The sequence below is a fragment of the Cryptotermes secundus genome, unplaced genomic scaffold, assembly GCF_002891405.2.
Source record: "Cryptotermes secundus unplaced genomic scaffold, Csec_1.0 scaffold6, whole genome shotgun sequence".
Classification (NCBI taxonomy): Eukaryota; Metazoa; Arthropoda; class Insecta; order Blattodea; family Kalotermitidae; genus Cryptotermes; species Cryptotermes secundus.
The window spans coordinates 376,522-390,694 of NW_019725001.1; positions in this window are offsets into that span (position 1 = coordinate 376,522).

Sequence of the window (14,173 nt, forward strand, 5' to 3'; positions counted from 1 at the left end):
ATGGCTCAGAGAGGAAATTAGCAATGCCGAAGTTTTCAGGGACGAGTACACAACTTTCAGGAGAGATAGGAATACTCGAGGTGGTGGAGTGTTTATTTGTGTAAAGAATTACATTGCTTGCGTGGAACTATGGGTGGACGAGGATTTCGAAATGATTGCAGTTGAAGTGAAAGGCAGAGACCCTAAATGTACATGGGAAATTGTAGGCATCTACAGAGCTCCGAATGAGGATATGCGGGTTATAGAAAGACTGGCAGCCCGAGCCGATTTTTTAGGAAATTTTACAAAGCGTAGCATTATTGCAGGAGACTTAAACTTGCCCTACGCCGATTGGAATGGAAACGTGCAATGCACTAGTGGAGGTCAGGAATCTGTAAATAGATTGGTGTGGGAAAGTGGGTACACGCAGGTAGTAAACAACTCGACACGAGGGGATGCATTGCTGGATGTATACTTAGTCCGGCCGGAAAACCTGTTTACCTCTTGCAGCGTTATACAAGGGATCAGTGACCATTGTGGGGTGTTATTAGAAGTAGAATGGGAAGAAACATACTGTCGACCAGAAGTAGAAAGACTGGTACCGGTGTACCACAAAGCAGATACCATAGGTCTACAAACTTTTCTCCGGGATAAATTTGCAATATGGGCAAGCAATGGTGGATGCGTTGAGGAAGTATGGAATAATTTCAAGAACATAATACTTCAGTGTATCGAAAGATTTATTCCACATAGAATACTCAGAAAAAATTCAGACCCTGACTACTACAATAGGGAAGTGAAAAAATTAAAATTAAAGGTCAGAAAAGCATATAATAGAAGAAAATTAGGGCAGCAGTATCGAGAGGAACTGAAGCGATTATCCAAGCAGTTGTTATTAGCCAAGCAAAATGCGCAGGAGATATTTTTAAGGACTGTATTAAAAAATGAAGGTAACTGCTGGACTGAGTTCTATAAGTATGTAAAAAGACGCAAAGGAAATAGGGAAAATATTCCTGCAATCAAAGATGTTAATGGACGACTCGTTACTGATTCGATAGAAAAGGCTAACTTCCTCAACTTATATTATTCTTCCGTATTCAGCAGTGAGCGTAGCATCCCGCAAATACAGCACGATATCTCAGGGGAACCCTTCGCAGTTAGTACGAAAATTATTAGGAAAAGGTTAGCAGCGATAGGTAAGAACAAATCAGTAGGGCCAGACAGCATTTCTGGTGAAATTCTAAAACTGGGTGGGGAAGCCATGATTCCATACCTGGCGCGATTACTGGATGTGACAATTAATAATGCCGCTATTCCAAGTGATTGGAAACAGGCCATAGTGGTTCCTGTTTACAAGGGAGGTGATCGATCGCTGGTCTCCAATTATAGACCCGTCAGTTTAACCTCAGTAGTATGCAAGCAAATGGAACACGTTATAGCATCGTACCTGAGGAAAATATGGGATAAAAATGATTGGTTATTTGAGGGTCAGCATGGCTTCAGGCCGGGATATTCATGTGAAAGTCAAGTAATCACGGTCTACCAAGACATTGCAGACTCACTGGATAACGGAAGTAGAATAGACACAATTGTAATAGATTTTTCGAAGGCCTTCGATTTAGTTTGTCATGATCGTCTGCTTACGAAAATTGCGGCCTCAGGAGTGGACTCAAGGGTAGTTATATGGATAAGGGAATTCCTTTTGGGCCGTACGCAGAGAGTCAGAGTAGGAGGGCAACTATCGGAGGAAGTCAGAACAACGTCAGGAGTACCGCAAGGAAGTGTGCTGGGCCCACTACTGTTCCTCGCCTACGTCAATGATATTTGGAGAAATATTGAGTCAACTATTAGGCTATTCGCGGATGACTGTATAATATATAGGAAAATTAAAAATAATAATGATAAGGAAAAGTTGCAGATAGATCTGAACAGACTTGGGAAATGGGCGGTTGAAAATGAGATGAAAATTAATCCAACTAAAAGTAAGGCAGTTTGTTTCACGAGGGCTCGAGTAACGGAGCCACTAAATTATTCGTTAGGGGGCACAGTAATCCCAGAAGCGAGCAGCTGTAAATATCTGGGAATAATTTTACGCAGCGACCTAAGCTGGTCTGATCAAGTTAATTACACTGTGAAAAGAGCCTGGAAGGCACTTCATTTTACAATGCGTATTCTAAAAAAGGGAAATAGCAAAACTAAAAGTCTAGCATACACATCTTTAGTGCGTCCGATTCTGGAATATGGGGCGGCGTGCTGGGATCCTTACAGGGAGGGACAGATAAATGCGTTAGACCGGGTGCAAAAGAAAGCGGCTAAATTTGCACACCATAGGAACGAATCGAACTGGGAAACCTTGACAGAGCGCAGAAAGATAGCTCGCATATGTGCTCTCTTCAAAGCATACACGGGAGAACGGGCTTGGAAGGCTATAGGTGACAGATTAGAAACACCATGCTATCTGAGCAGGGGTGATCATGGCAAGAAAATTAGGAGTAGAAAGCAACGGACAGATATCGAGAAATACTCCTTTGTAAATAGGACCATACAGCTCTGGAACCAACTACCTGCAGATGCTTTAGGTACTCTGTCCTGTAAACCAAGCAATTTTAGGCAAAGGGTTAGGAAAGTGATAAATGAGGCGAAGTGAAGTTGGGGTGGAAATAATTAAAAAGAAAAAAATTGCAGTGAAGTGAAGTGAAGTGAATGACATTACGCATCCATGACTGTTGGTTTCCTTTTGTTTGTGTTTTGGGTGTTGTATCTTTTTTCTCTCTCTGTATTTTTGTTGTATTTGTTGCAGTTGTTTGTATTTCTCTGTAATTGTTGTAGTTGTTAATCGTATTTGGTTTGTATTCATTGTGGTAGGATGTCCTTGTTGTTGTATTTGTTGCAGTTGTTTGTATTTCTCTGTAATTGTTGTAGTTGTTAATCGTATTTGGTTTGTATTCACTGTGGTAGGATGTCCTTATTGTTGTGTTTTGTGTATTGTGTTTTGTTTGAACGTGTTGTCACTTAGTGTAATGTGTGTTACTTGTCTGTTGTGTCCTATTGTGTACTACTGCCACCGGGCTAAAACCCAATTGCAGTATAATAAATAATGTAATGTAATGTAATAATTGACCTTTAGGTTAATAAGTTAGTATGTAAATAAATAAGAATTTAATTTAATTATATATTCTTTGTCAATTTTTCTGTGGTCTCATTGTTTTATCTGTATTTACGTTCAGATAAATATCTCTAGTTTTGTTTGTTTGAATATTTCTGCAGTAGTATTTACGGTGTTTCTATCTTTATAAAAAAAAATAATTTTTTAAATATTGTCACGTGTTGGGTGTAGAACGCGACAAATAACTTCACGCCGTATTTGATATAGCGAATTTTATTTCACATTCGCACTTACAATCACACAAATTACAATCTCAACATTACTGCCATAAGCAGTATCACTAATACTCCGGCGAAGGATAGACAGCAATTGACTGGTTACTCTCTCTAGTAACTCACTCAGTAGTAACTGGCTCAGTACTCAATAATCACTGAACTCGGCGATCGCTACATTGAAACTCAACTCCTGAATAGTGTTCGCTGCTACTTATTTAGCCTCGGTACGGACAACACAGAAAACAGTTACGTAATAGGTACCGCTGTTTAGTACCGTCGTATTTACCGATCGCCTAGCAACACTGTCCAGAGTTGTTTACTGCTCTGTAGGAACCGCGGAATACCTTGGTAACGTCACCGCGGTAGGGTGCGGGGTGTTGACTGGCCTATTACCGTAGCAGCGGCAACGCTCTGAAGGTGTTACGTCACCGATGGCTGGGGAGGGGGTGTCCTGCATAGCGCAAATACGTTACAATATACTCATATACAAGAGTGCTACATGCTACATGCCCTGACATTTTAATCCTCCTTGGCTTATAATTATACTTGGAGAAGAGTACAAATTATGAAGCTCCTCGTTATGCAGTTTTCCCAACCTCCTGTCACTTCATCTCTCTTCGGTCCAAATATTCTCAACAACCTGTTCTCAAACACCCTCAGTCTATGTTCCTCCCTTAATGTCAGAGACCACATTTCATACCCATACAGAACCACCGGCAAAATTATAGTTTTGTATATTCTAATTTTTTGTGTTTTTGGATAGCAGACGAGAAGACAAAAGGTTCTGGACTGAATGGTAGCAAGCATTACCCGAGTTCAGTCTCCTCTTGGTAATTTCCTCCTGAACCAGGTTTTGATTTTTTACAGTCGATCCAGTGTGATAGTTGCCTACATTAAGTGGCCGCGCCGTAGCTCAAGCGGTTAGTCGCTGGCTTCCCACCGCGGCGGCCCGGGTTGAAACCCGGGTCCGATGAAGTGGGATTTGTGGTGGACAAAGTGGCGCTTGAGCAGGTATTCTCCGAGTACTTCGGTTTCCCCTGCCAATCTTCATTCCACCAAATTCCCCATCATCATAATCACCCGGGGTAGGTACAATATTCCAATCAGTGGCGGCCGTGCCGAGTTGACCCAAGTGGGTTCCACCCCCAACTATGCAAATTAAAAAAAATACCTACATTAACAACAAAATGGCTCTGCATCGTGTTCCCATAGTGTATGTGTGTGTCTCTGTGACTAGCTCTCGCCGGCTGGTCTTTGAATTGGAGAGGTAAGATGTGATTTTTTTAACTTATTTGTTGGATTTTCAGGTTACCTTTATCTTCTCAAAAAGGGAGGCTGAAATTCTCCGCCCTTGATGTGCGCCCCCGCCTAACGCCAGACATGTTTGTTCCTGTGGTCACATCCGTGTGACTGGGGTGGGAGTAACAGATTGCTCGAACTGTAATTAAGAATGGGGTTGCAACTCGACCTTACCACAGATTGACTGTAAGGGTTGTACTTGTCACTCCATTGGGTCCACTCACTCTAACAATTCCACCCCTTTTATCCCTTCCTCACTCCCTCACTCTCGAGTAAGGAATGGAAGTGGTCATTGTCGGCTACGGACAATTTACTCTAAAAACATAAGTCAAAGAATTTAATGAAATTTTAATTTTTGTTTCTTTAATAATAAATTTTATGAGGATCCGTGATAGCGTAGTCGGCATAGCGACAGGCTACGGGCTGGAATACCGAAGGATTGGAGTTCAAGTCCCAGTAGGGTAAAAATTGTCTCCTTTTCATGTCGTCCAGAAGAGCTCTGGTGGTTCACCCAACCTTCTATCGAAGGGGCAAAGGGGACTCTTTTTTTTTTCCTGTGGCGCTACAGCCCCAATTTGGGCCTAGGCCTACCTCCATGAAATTCTCCGTTTCACTTCGGTTTACTAGATCTTACACATACGGTAGGACTCCTTGGGCGAGTGATCAGCTCGTCGCAAGGCCTCTACCTGTAGACAAACACAGAAAAACGCACACAAACATCCATGCCCTGAGTGGGATTCGAACCCACGCTCTCGGCTTCCGAGCGAGCGAAGACAGTGCATGCCTTAGACCGCTCGGCTACCGTGACCGGCTCGGGGGACTCTTACCCCTAGGGTAAAGCAGCTGATGAGTCACTTCCAGCTAGTGTAGAGATGAAGAATGTGTGGATGTCCCATACACCATCATGGCATACTGCTTAATTAGTTAAGTACTGGAACAAATTTACGTTTACCTTAATAACATAATTTATGTAAGTACATTCTGGTAGGCGAAAGATCCTGCCCCTCCCTTCAGTCCGCCAATTAGTCACCTTCTCTTTCATATCTCCTCGCACTGCCACCAGATGTCTCCTGTGTTTCGTTCCATTTACAGCCTCTCGTTTTGTCTCCAACTCTACGTTGGTTAGTGATGTTAATGAAGGGGAGGAATGCAATCTAGAGCGTCTAGAGAGAGTGAGGGTGTAGGTAGCCGACTTCAGTCCCCACTGCTCGTCTTCTTTATTCTATTGTCGTCATGGAGCAATACTCGAGCTGCTACTGGAACGAAGCTGCCTCATCTTCGTGTAGTGTAGTAGCCCGTTACGTCATCAGCAGAAAGCTGCCACTTCATTCTTGTATTCATAAGCCAGCAAAAGTTGTCCCTGTTCTTAAATAAACATTACGTCATGAAGGCGTATAAAGGAGTGGAGGTATAGATCGATATTTTTTGGACCTCGGCAATAGTTGGAGGTGAGTGATCAGCTTCACGCCGCGGCCTCTTTACCCCCGGGGAAAGAGTCTCGGGTGCTTATTGGCCAGGAGGTTGGGTGGACCACAGAGTCGGTCTGGATGACATGGATAAGTGAAAATTCTTGATCCTACTGCGACTCGAACTCCGACCTCTCGGTCGTTCAGCCCGTAGCCAGTCGCTATACCAACTGCGTCATCCCGGGGGGGAAATTAAAACACAATGCACTCATATATTTTTTATTGCTAGTGGGGTGGGACTAAGTCCCTTGTACTGCAGCCACTTCTGGCCTATTGTACCAGCCACAGATGATAGGTGAGGGTGATTGTGGAGCAATTTATGGAATGAAGATTGGCAGGGGAAGCCGAAGTACTCGGAGAAAACCTGCCCCAGCGCCACTTTGTCCACCAGAAATCCCACTTGACCAGACCCAGGATCGAACCCGGGCCGCCGCGGTGGGAAGCCAGCGACTAACCGCTTGAGCTATGGCTCGGCCATTTGCACTGATATATCTACAGTATATAATTCAGAGTGAAGGAGTCTGTAATGTTTCCGAACTTAGTGTGTGAATGAATATATGCAGCACGGGGAGGGTTAAGATAGAAACAAGCCGCTTTAATATGAACAAACTGTACCTCTGGTACACACACATCCATCATACCGTAACGACTGAACAGTGTTCCGTGCCGCATTGAAAAGTCAGTCAGATCTTCGTGTTGGCAACCTTTCCGGCGAACAACAGATGTGTATACCGATTCGACCCAATAGCTATCCGGGAGAGAGAGGGCCGATCCAATGACTAACGCATGTTCAATCGCATTTTTGTTCTCTGATTCTTTTATCACATTACGAGTATGTAGGCTGTGGTGCATCAGGTCTAACTGAAAGAGCACATCGCTTGGCTGATCTGTGTATTGTTAATTCTACTGTGGTTACTGTGCCGGCGGTGCCACGGCTCCACACAGGCTGTCAGTGAAACCAATGGCTTCATTCTAAGCAATACAATACACACTGTTCCAAAATATGCAGGATTTTTACTGGATTATATTAATATATTCCATACAATATTCACACAAGTTCATTCAATTAATTCGAGTACTGAATTATGTAGGTGAGCCGATGTAGCGCAGTTGATATAGCGACTGGCTACGGGCTGGACGACCCAGGGGTCGGAGTTCGAGTACCGGTAGAGTCAGTATTTTCTCTTCTCCATAACATTCTGACCGCCTCTGGGAATGGTACCAATGGAACAGGGGGGTAAAGCGACAGGAACGCGAAGCTGATTATTCACCTCCAACTAGCGCAGGGGGTCAAGAAAATGTGGATCTTCCACATACTCCTTCATGGCGTGCTTAATTAGTTAAGCACAGGGACAACTTTACCTTTACTTAACTTACTGAATCATGTGTACTTCGATTTGACTGGAATAAGAATTTATTCCCGAGAATGTTAAATGTGTGAGATTTAAGTGGCTCGCGGAGCTAAGTATTGATTTCTGTCTTAAGGTTATGGCCTGAGAGACTCCTTAGGAGAATACCGAGGTTTCGAAGTAACCTGATGCCTCCATCTTCTGGATAGAAATCAGTTATACTATGAAGATATAAACAGTAGGTCCCTACCGAACTATAAAGTTTCATAACCCAGAAGACCACACAATCCAGATTGTCATAGTGCAATGTGAGGACTCTCGTGTATCAATCCAAGTGTAAGATGCACACAGAAGCATCCATCTGCAAAGCTAAATGCGGTGCCATGAAGTCATTTTCCAATATCGTCAATCATCACGGGAAGTATATGCAGTCTAAGACAATCGCATTTCTAAAACGCAGACTTTCCTTCGGCGTTCGTGATGACAAAAAACAGTTCCAAAAGATTTCTCTCCTTCTGCTCGTGAGGGTAGTTCACAAGATGAAACTGCTTCCACGCAAGGGAAACTCAAAGGGCAGAGGACATTCAATGTGCTTAAAAATCCGTGAGAAATGCGTTTGATATAAACATTGTGGCCCTTTCCTCATTTTCATCCAGACGAATTTCTTTGCCTCATTAGTACTGATTTATTATGACACGTTTCATAGATATACATAATATACAAAAAAAAATCTGCGATCCGATTTCTGTGTTCAGAGAGTGTAAAAAAGTGTTATTTAAGGATATACGACAGTTCATTAAGGTAATAACCGTACAAGCGAGAGTAAAATTAACAAATGAATGGAAAGATCATAGGGGGCAGAGGATGTTTGCTATGTGTTTATTCTGTGCTTGTGTTGTACCGTGTTTAAGTAGAGGCCTTTCGACGACCTTATCACTCGTTAAAGGGGTCCCAACGTCTGTAAAATAATCATGAACCTGGAAATCGCTAAGGTCCAAGGTGGTCTGTCGAGGTAGTGAAAGAGAAAGATATTGTCACGTGTTGGGTGTATAACGCGACAAATAACTTCACGCCGTCGTGGATCTAGCTAATTTATTGCACATTCGAGCTTATACAATTACACAGTTTACCATTTTACAACTACTGCCATCTGCAGTATCACAATTACTTCTCCTGCTTCCATTCAATCCGGCGAATGCTAGATTGCGACTAGTTACTCAATACTGACTACTCACTCACTACTGAATAATGTTCGCTGCTCTTTATTTAGGCTTGGCACGGACAACATAGAGATCACCTTGCTGCTCGGCAACAGATATCAGGTGTTCCTACCTACGCATTGCCTAGCAATAGTCGCTGCACGGAGTCTCCTGTTGCGTGACGTCTCAGCCTCGCGGGGAGGGGTGTTTACCGAGCATTGCGTATTGATAGGAGTGGGGGTACGTGACGTCACTCGAGGAAACGCAGAGTTCACGTGACCCCCACTTCCCGTTGCGCCATCCACGTCACAATATGTTTGTCATCTAGTATTAAATATTCATAATTTTTCGATGTTCTAATCTCGGAAAAAAATGAATTTCTACGACACATTTATATAAAGTAGAAAACGATATGTTAAGCTTAGAGATCTACAAGTGTTATTTAATTTTTAGACTAGCTGAGCAACTATTAAGTTTTAAGGATGCAAGACAAATCAAATTTAAGTGAAAACTTAAGTTCTCATAGAAATAACAATGAAGATCACTGTCTTATGTTTCTACGAATAGCAGTGATTGTCGACCAAAACGAAATTTGTTCAACAACTTTTAATGTATGACTTCAATACTAAATTTAACCGAAATCCGCTATATAGTTTCTGAAGCTGCACATGCGGATAAATGAACGGATGGGTTATGTGTGAAACAGCAATGAAACCTTTGAAGTTCTATGGCAGGACAAACGTGGAAAGCCTGGGCAAGAAATCCGATCAATGAGGAATGAATCGCAGAGCATGAAAACGTAGCTGCCATCCTCAGTGGCTTCACGTGTGAACCCACCTCCGACACACACCCCACTTCTTCATACACGGTGACTGAAAGCAATCATCAGGTTTCAGCTTGCCTGTAATGCACACGTATCTCAGATCGGGGGCAAAAAGATATGGAACGTTTCGAATGCGAGAACTGAAGAGAGAGGAGCCTTACACTGTTAAAGTAGTCCATCGAAATGTTAGAAATATCCAGCACATTTACATACACGCGTGTGTATGTGTCTGACTGCTGGCATAACTTGACAGCTATGAGACTTCGGATGACAGCTGTTTGTGAATCCTTCATGAATTAAAATATAAATATTTTATTTATGACACACCAAATTCCGTATTCATATATGAAAATTCTACTGTAATTTGTGGGAAGTTACAAAGACAAAAATAACACCGTCCAGTGTGACTATTTAAGTTTTATCACTTGAAAACTCATCACCCTTACATGTTTCGATCCCTACGGATCATCTTCAGAGGGTATCAACACTTTGAAATACTTCAATACTTGAAAGTATTGATGCCCTCTGAAGATGATCCGTAGGGATCGAAACATGTAAGGGTGATGAGTTTTCAAGTGATAAAACTTAAATAGTCACACTGGACGGTGTTATTTTTGTCTTTGTAACTTCCCACAAATTACAGTAGAATTTTCATATATGAATACGGAATTTGGTGTGTCATAAATAAAATATTTATATTTTAATTCATGAAGGATTCACAAACAGCTGTCATCCGAAGTCTCATAGCTGTCAAGTTATGCCAGCAGTCAGACACATACACACGCGNGATATATATATATATATATATATATCCACCTTTCTTGATCTCGACACTAACTGGAGGAGAGTGGTCAGCTTCACGCCCGGGCCGCTTTAACAATGAGAAAACAGCCCCGGTATGCATTGGATAGAAGATTGGGTGAACCACTCAGCCGGTCTGGACGACGTGGAGAAGAGTTAATTCTTGACCTTACTGGGACCCGAACTCTGACCCCTCTGTCATCCAGCCTGTAGCTAGTCGCCATACCGGCTACCTTATCCCAAAGTGCTCTGTTAATGAGTTAAAGACATCAATAATTCCGCTTGTGTAGGCTCGAGTACAGAACAACGAATTGTAAAGGATTCGGTAGAAATCGAATGTGATATCACTACATGTTCTGGCCTAGGATTTGCTTAAGGGGCTGAGAAATACCACGAAGAACCTCATTCAGCATAGTCGGGCCCCAGGCAAAAACAAACCTGGGACTTCCAAATAAGGAGCAGATATCCTAAACAATGTCTCGAAACTTCCGGTACAGATACGAGGTGTATCGCAAAGTTCCCGGACTACATAAAAAAGGAAATACTGGCTTAACTTACGCAACTTTTGTTGCCGTTGATTTATTTAATTTAGTAGCATCTCATCGAATGGTAGGATATTTTATGAACAATTATCATTATTATTGAAGTTACTGATTGGCAAATGAGACAGGTTAAGAATAAATTTTTAAATTAATTCTAAAATTTATTTCTCGTTACTCCAGAATTTCTTTGGACGTCCGTTCTTTCTTCCACGTGCCGGTTACGCTGTTCTAGTGGGAAAATTAAAAATTGAAAATGAAAGGTAAACGTATCCATCTGATTACTCAATTAAGCACCAGGCCATGAACATTGGAAATGTAACTCCTCCTTTCTTAACCCCGATAGTGTTGGAGATGGGTGGAAACATTCACTCGCCGATTACTTTACAGCCGGGAAAGAGCCTCCTATGTCCACTGGGTACGAGGCTGGATGGGCCTCAGAACTAGTCTGTACTCTGTGGATAAGAGAACATATTGTCGCGATATACGCCCGATACGCGACCTTTGCCGGAAATAAAAAAAAAATACGAATTCGTTCCTAAAAACGTGGCTGTACCGTCTATTTATATATGTTAATACTTCTATCATATATCTGTAACGATATGCTAGATAGCTCAATCCTTAATAATTGTGACTGTAGTTAGTTAGTTCTGTATGGGAGTCTGTGAAAGAAAAAAGAGTCAGTTGGAAGGGAGCCACCATTCAGAGACAACGTTGACGCTGAAACTGAAAAATCTCCACTGTCAGAAGCCATTACCAGGAAACAGCTGGTGAAGACACAGCAGGCTGGAAAAGACTTAGCGTGTCCTGTGGTAATTTGTAAAGTGTGCAAATTGGTGATGGCGCTATATTACTTCTAGTTTCGAGTCATCTGCATAAGTGGTCAATATACCCAACACCCAGTTCAAAACCCTGTCGATAGTCACACACACACATACGCGTGACAATATAATCTTATAATAGTCTCCGCAGCTTCATTCCGCCAGCCTGAATTAATGTTGTGTTGAGAAGTATGTGAAAGAGAGAGAGATATGCAGCAGCCGCTCTCTAGACACTTCTGCTTCAGGGCAATGAACAAAACAAAGCTCGGAACATCCGGAATGTTGTATAAAATACAATACTGGATAACAATAAACTTTCTTGTACTAGTAAAATTTTAGTTCTTTTGACGATCCAATTCTGCGCTACATAAAGTTCTGATTGAACTTTATTGATTTGTCGAACAGCTCAGTCTACAGAAGTCTGGCGATTTATGAAAATATAAATATCATTAAGATCTTTATTAACTAATTTCGTGGAGCAGAGATCCGCTTCGAAAGCTAATATTCGCGCAGATAATCAAGAACTCTTGCAATTATTTTTCTTTGAACGAGAAGATTTTTAAGAGCCGACCGCTAGAACCGTCCTGAGACAAATTAACTCAGTTTACACCATCCACCCTACTTTGCAAGATCTATTTTAATATTATGATCGTATCGTCACTTCTGTTCTCGAAATGATCTTTCCTCTTGGGATTCTTCGACTAAAACTTTATCTCTTTCTCATTTCCGTATGCACTCTACATGTCTTTCCCATCTTACCTTCATTAAATTCATCATCCTGTTAGTAAAGAATGAGAAGTGACAATTATGAACCTTGTCATTCAGTAATTTTCTTCAGACTCCAAATGCTGCTCTTCCGAAACTCAAATATCCTTCTCACACTCTGAGCTTCAAATTTTAGCTCAAGTATCTGTTGATATGATGTCCCACCAGAGTACACGCCTGTGCTGTTTTCCATTGCATTTGAAATCTCTGATTCGTTTCCAGCAGTGTACTGACGCTCCAGTTTTCCATGCTTATCCAGCTGGAGAGGAAAGCCATCACACCCAGCCCTTCCAGAGACACCTCTTCTGACTCTCCCTGACCTCACATTATTTCCTGACCTCAGAGGTCAGACTAATGAACCCTTTCACATTTTTAAACTACTCTGCCATCTGGTGGCGTCCAGGCAAAAGAGTAATAATGAGGTCTGTGCTTTAAGTCCCCACGCTGATTAGCTCGCTTGGAGCTCGTGTCCCTTCAGAGAAAGTATCGCATTTAACATTCTGGCAAGTGGACGGTTGTGACTTTAAGAACAAAAAATATTTCAAATTAGGAAAGAAGACAATGGTCACACTTTAAGGGGGAAGACAGTAGACACTAAATCGATTGTAACTATTTCTTGAGGTCTGTTGTAGTGACAAAAGAAATCTTGTAACTATAATCGATGGGCAAGACCGTCCATGTACGTTTTATTTAGGGACGTGATGCTATGTGGACGAGTAGATATTGTCGGAAGTTACGCAAGAACGTACTGCTTCATTTTCACGAGAGAATAGTATTATTTACCCTGAAGATGGAAGTGTTACCCTTCTCCAAATATCGGTAAATTTCTTTCAGACAACATGGAAGTATATTTCAGCAGACAATAATCTTCATGTTCGCTGTCGTGACCTCAGATCTCACGAGTTCTCATGATTTTATGGACCTTGTAGATTCAATACGTATCCATAAAAAGGACTCCAACTTGACCCTGCCCTAAACAAGATCAATGTTCTACTTCACTCTGTCCATCCCTCTTTTGTTAAGAAAAACTCTATCATTATCCAGCCTCCCATGTAAAATTTATCGGTTCAGATTTCCTGATCAAAAATTTGTACACATTACAGATTTAATCGACGCATGCTGCATGTTGATTTTATCTCATCATTGTTGATGTATTCACCTTAACAATATTAATATATAAATAGCGTATAAACGAAATTATATTTTAGACAAAAGCCGTCTCGTCATATTTGATTTTAGGTCTTTCACCTTTTGTTTTCTTAATCAGATTTCACAGGAAATTCATTGTTGAAGTTATTGTGGTTAGTCAAAAAAAGTCGCTCTACATTACTTTTTTTAGGAACAGACATGCTATTATTACACAGTAAACACACAGGTTTTCCTCTGTATTCAGTAAAACAATACTGCTCCTCCCATTCACTGTTAAAACTATAACTTATTTGTCTTTTAGCCATATCAAGAATAGCTATATAAAATAGTATTGCTTATTTGCTCAATAATTTGAAGCACAATAACTAAAATACACTGACAACTGTGTAACTACTTGAATGTACTACTTGTCACAACACAAGACACATAACAACTGAACTATGGTCGTCACAAACTCGCAAGTAATACTGGATGTTTGGCTGAAGAAAGGGAACTTGGAAATATAGCTACTACCAATTTCCCTTAGTGTACGACCCTCTTAATAACTTCTTATTGTTTGCGGCATCGCTTTGTCAGGATTAAAGTAACTTTGATCCATATTG